This window comes from Mustela nigripes, chromosome 5 (assembly GCF_022355385.1).
Source record: "Mustela nigripes isolate SB6536 chromosome 5, MUSNIG.SB6536, whole genome shotgun sequence".
Lineage (NCBI taxonomy): Eukaryota > Metazoa > Chordata > Mammalia > Carnivora > Mustelidae > Mustela > Mustela nigripes.
In genome coordinates, this window is record NC_081561.1 from 63,975,470 (window position 1) to 63,981,577 (window position 6,108).

The following is a 6,108-nucleotide window of genomic DNA, read 5'->3' on the forward strand; positions in this document are numbered from 1 at the left end:
AATTTCCATCACCCTGAGGTGAATGATGGGAGGGAAGGGAGTCATGGCTCTAATGCCACAAACTTTTGATGTTCTTACCAAGATTTAGTGGATATTTTCAAATTAATACTTCTCCATTTGCTATGTGCCCTTAGGATAACTTCCAGGAACTTAAAATAGTTGTGGGCTTTTTTGGTTGTGTTTTTTCTTTTTTTTTTTTTAGTAATTTTTCACTAGCTATGGTTGTTTTCCTGGTGAGAGGACCCTCTGAGCTCCTCACACCATCATTTTGGGCATACCAATCTCTTATCTTTTATTTTTAACTAAGGAACCATTGCTCTCTGTTCTTCCAGAAAGTCCAAAAGAGTTCTGGTACAGTGTCTGTTGGTCGGAAGGAAGGAAACAAGCAAGCTGGTCTTACTGTCACACAAAATTGTTTATCATCATAACTTCCTCCACTATCATAATTATGTATTCAGCAAACATGAATGAACACTATACACATATGCTAGTTCCTGGAGTGCAAAGTCCTGAGGTCAAGGAGTTCACAGAAGTCAAAGAGGTGGATAAAAGTAAAGGAGCCCTTACCGTGTAATGCAGCAGTGATGAGGGAAGCATGTGGAAAGTGCTGTGCCAAGGAGAAGAGGGAGGGACATTCTGCCTGGAAGTGTTAGGGTGGACTTCAGGGACAGCAGCATCTCAGCTGCCTCTTGAAATAAAGCCCACAGTAGTGGTGGAGAAGAACATTTGAGAAATAGGGAATAGTGTGGGCAAAAAGAAGAGAGACACGAGAAAGCATGATATGTGAAACATCGAGAGGACTTGAAGCACTTGACTGTGGGACACAGTCAGAATATAAAACGTACTCTGTGGGGGGAGTGGCAGAAGAGACTTCAGTTGGGGCCCAGTTGCTAAATCCATAAGGCTTGGAAATGATGGTGTAAACATAAACACTAAGGAGCCTCTGAAAGTGCTTAAGTGTCAGAGAAAAACTATCAGGTTTATTTTAGAAGGATACTCCTGACAAGCATTTGAAAGGCATTTAATCCATTGTAGTTCTATCACTGCATTGAATTCAAAAAGTCATAATGATCACCCACAATCAGGAGACCAGTGGGCTCCTTTAGGATCTTGTTAGCACAAGCTCTGTTCCACTGAGTGGTGCTCAGTACTGGTCTGACCTGGCCACTTCAGCCTGCTGGCATCCTGGCTGTGTGGGGCAAGCTGCCAAGTGATGGCCTGACAAGGCTGAGGAGGAGGAGGCCAGAGACTGTTTTGCATTTCACATTCAACCTGTAACCAGATGCTCACAATTTTCAATTATAAAAGAATAGCCATATAAGATAAAGAAACATTAGATGCAAAAGTAGGGAACTTCATGGGGTCCTTAAGTTAGTGCACAAATTTATGCTTAACATACTGGCTAATCTAAAGCAGATATTGGATTTAATTGAGATCATTTTTTCCAAAAGGAGGGTAAGCCTCCCATATGCTCAGAGGATCCCTCATCCTCCAGATACTCAGCAGCCAAAATAAATATGTTTTCATTTAGCCTGGAAATGCAGATGGTCTCCAAATGCCTGATAGTCTATCTTGTTAATCATAGTCGGGCCAACATTAACCACTCCCTGCTGCTCAGCTCTGAGCATGAGAGTAGTCCTACCTCACACTTCCCTTCCAGAACCTCATAAAGTGCAATGGGGGGTCAAGAAGAACTGGCCCCCGACCTACTAGCTTTGCTCCTCCTTTGCTTGGCCCGCCATGCATGTCCCTGGCACCCTATCAGATCATCTACATGTGCTAGAAACATAAACACAACCAGCACACTGCTGAGGTCATAAACATGTGCTCTAGATAAACCAGGATATGTGAGATATAAAGAAGGAGGTAGTGAGAGATTTGGGAATGACACCGAGGTAAATTTTAAGAAGAGCAGTGATTTGCCTGGGATATAAGAGAAAGAAAATGAATGATGGCTCAGGAGAGAAACAAGTTGTATATGGGAAGGAGGGAGCCAATTTATTTCGCTAGAATATGAAACACCAGCTGGAGGATAGAAGCAGATGTAGAATTATAGCACCTGACAGGATCCAAGAATGGGAATTTTTATTTAATTCAAAAGACAGTTGTCAGTCCCCCGTGGGGATGCAGAAAAGAGTTGATATAATATGTGATGATATAATATGATATAAAAGTGATGATATAATATGGCTAAACAAGTTCAAGAATGGCCACCTGATGGGTTCATACAGTTATTTTTTAATGCTTTTGAAGAACTTTTAATGACACAGGAAATGTTTTATGATGGGAGGAGAAATAAAAAGGATAAATGCAAAGTTTTGTTTATAATATTTCAATTATGTTACCAAGATCTAAACCTACATAGAAAAAAATTCAAGTAGATACACTAAAGTACAGTTAATATCTCTATCTGATTAGTATATTATCTTACTGTCTTATTTTTTCTTTTCCATTTAAAAGTTTATTCCAAATAGACTCCAAAGAATATGTTTTTAAAATATGTAAAAGAAAAAAATTATGTGTGTTCTTTGAAAAATAGTATCAGAAGAATTTGATTGGATTATAGGTTGGAGTTGGTGAGGCTGGTGGCATATCATCCAGTACGGGTTTGCACAGTATTCAAGCAGTGAGTTGGAGACCTGGTTTCACACCGTGGGAGTGAGATAAAGATGATAAAATAGGGGAGCTTATTTAGGAAGAATAACAGAAAGGACACCATGAAGCTAAGTATTACATGTTCAAAGAGATGACAATAAAAGCCAAATGTCAGAGGAAGGATAAAGGTGCTACCTAGTAATTAAGTTGAAAGTAGAAAGTAGAAAGAGTTAGGCAAAATTCAATTTAATATGGTCCTTTTTGTTTTAAGTGTTTATGGGATATAAAAGTTAGGCCAAAGACTTTCTATTTGACATACTAATAATGGAACCCTTAATAGGTTTCCTCACTGAGGGCTTTCTTTTGTTGGGGTTTCTTTAATGTTAAGCATTTGATCTATGTTAAAACCCAGTCTCGATCCCCCTGACTCTGTATCTAATCATTCAGCTAATGACTATTTACTAAACTTTCTCTGTAGAAATCCCCAGCCCTTATAATTTAATAACCAAAAAAAATGACTTATGTATAAACTACCATAGAAAAGAGAGGATATAATAAGTTCTATATGACAAAGCATATGACTGGATTTTTCAGCTGAGAAGCCTTGCCTTCCATTATCTGGCTCTGCCCCATTTCTGCTAACTTACTATTATTCTTCAACATATACCATTATTCTTCAATATACACCACTATTTGCTCCTGATGCCTAGTGTCTCTTTACTAGTGTGCCATACTCATTGTAGGAATGTTTTCCATTGCAAGTTTTATCTACTAATGACTTACAGTATAAGGACAGATGTGGTTTTCTTATGAAGAAATTAAATGGCAGGGAATCTCAGAGTTGGTCCATTGATTATCATCCATATTTCTAAGTTATTACTTCATCATTCTTAGTGAATTGATTTTTTATCCTTGTGGGTTGTCTCATAGTGACAAGGTGGCTGCTATAGCCCAGGGATCACATGTTTACTTTGAAAGCAAGAAGGAGAAGAAAGGAATAGCATTAGCCAATTTTCTTCTTGTGATTATCTCTTTGTCAGAAAATTAGGGTCAGAAGACCATTCCAAACTTTCTCACACATTTTCTTAGGTCAAAAATACATCACAAAACCACCCTAACGTGAAAGGAGGTCTCAAAACATGGTTATGGCTTCCAGCCTGTAGAGCTGCACTGTCCAATGTAGCCATTAACTACATGTGACCATGGAGTACTTGATATGTGGTGAGTGTGTGTGATGCTCTGAATTGCTAATTTTATTTAATTTCAATTAATTTAATTTAAATATCAAATTGAAGCAGTAAAAAGCAATTTTCCACTAGCTACAACTTTATTGTTTTGGTAGAATTATATTTCACTTTAATCATTGCATGGCACAAAATATTATTATTTTATTATGCGACACATGTCAACAGACACAGAAATTGTTTCTAGTATTACACATAAACATTTCATTGACAAGTTTTGTCAATAGGATTCAAATATTAAAGGACAATACATTTTTTAGCTCTCACTTTGGTTATTTGAAAATTTTTAAGGTTGTTTGGAACAATTGGATACTTTATGAAATAAATATAAGTGATATTTCCTGTGTGAACACAGCCTCTGTGCTATAAGTATATAATATGCAAAGGAGTCCAAAGATTTAATGTAAAAAAGCAAATGTAAAGTATCTTCCTGATTTTGTAAATATTGATTACATGTTGAAATTATAATATTTTAAATCTGTTGGGTTAAAAAATATATTATTAATTTTACCTGTTTCTTTTCACTTTTTTAATGTGTCTACTAGAAAGCTTAAAATTATATATACAAATTGCATTACTTTTTTATTGAATAGTGCTTGTCTAGAGCTAGGAGAATATAAAGGTTAGGAGGATTAGGAATGGTTTTTCGGTTAGCCAACCAATACAGTTGGCCTCACTCATGTGCCTGCAATACCTACACATGAAGAATACCTCTCATCTCACTTGTTTTTTTTTTTTTAAAGATTTTATTTATTTATTTGACAGAGAGAGATCACAAGTAGGCAGAGAGGCAGGCAGAGAGAGAGAGGAGGAAGCAGGCTCCCTGCTGAGCAGAGAGCCCGATGTGGGACTCGATCCCAGGACCCTGAGATCATGACCTGAGCCGAAGGCAGCGGCTTAACCCACTGAGCCACCCAGGCGCCCCCATCTCACTTGTTAATTGGTACAGAACAGTGCTCAATAAATCCTATTTATGATTTATTATTATTCCTATTGCTATTAGGCTGGCCTTTAAACAAGATCTAACTGGGTGGTAAGTAAATTCCAGCTTCAAGCTGACCTCTTCCAAACATTTTTCTTTGATCACCTAGTTCAGCACTCTTACTCTATGTCCATGCTCACTTGCATATAACAAAAATTTATTATACATTGAAATAAATGGTAAAGAATGCAATAATAAAGTTAATAATTCTGCCAGGAGGAGTCATGAAAATTTCCCAGAAGAGGTTGCACTTTAACTGAAATTAGAAGAATGAGCTGGAGCCTACCACATGGGAATGGGCATTCCAAAATGAGGAGATATTATTGCAAAAGCACGAAAAGACATAGTGCCTTTGGATACTTGTGAAAATTTTGTGTAGCTAGAGAAGGCTGCTTGGATTTGAGGCTAGAATTTGGGCATTCTGTAAGGGTGAAGTGAGGAATAAGCAGGATATTTCTCTAAGCAGGCAGATGATGTGAACAGATTATATCCTTTCTCCTTGTAAGAGATTTATTCTGATTTTGTGTCTCTATCTTTCCAAAGTATATGCTTATTTCATTAACTTACAGTGTTCTTTCTTTTCTAATATAACCCTTAAGCTATAGAATTGCCACTAATAACTGATTTCACTCTATTCCACAAGATTGGATATGAATACATTAACATTGTTATAGATAGCACCTACTTTCCTTTTTAGTTTTTCTTTGACCCGCAAGTAATTTGGGGATGTTCTATAATTGTTCAAACATATGAACTTTTTAAAGCTGTCTTTTGTTATTAGTTTCTAATATTATTGCACTATGACCAATGAACATGGTTTCTATGACTAAATCTTTGTACTTGTTAAAACCTGATTTGGGACCCAGTACATGTTTGCTTTTGTCAATTTTCCATGTATGTTTTAAAAGAATGTATATTTTCTTATTTGTGGTTATATGATTTTCATGTGTTCTTTTGATGAACTGGTTATTTCAAATTTTCTTTATTTTTACTCATTTTTTTCTAATCTTTCAATTATTGAGAGGTATATTCAGCTGAGTATAGAATTCTAGGCTAATATGTATTTTCTCTCAGCGTTTTAAAGGCACTATCCTATTGTTTTTTTGTTTTCATTGTTATTATTGGGAAATATGCTGTCAATCTAACCATCTTTCCTTAGTAAATAATATGGGTTTTAAACCCCTGGCTACTTTTAAGATTCTCTTATCTTTGGTGCTCTTGGTATCAATGTTATGCCTAGAGAATGAGTTTTGTTTTTATCTTGCCCAGAATTCATTATGCTTCCCA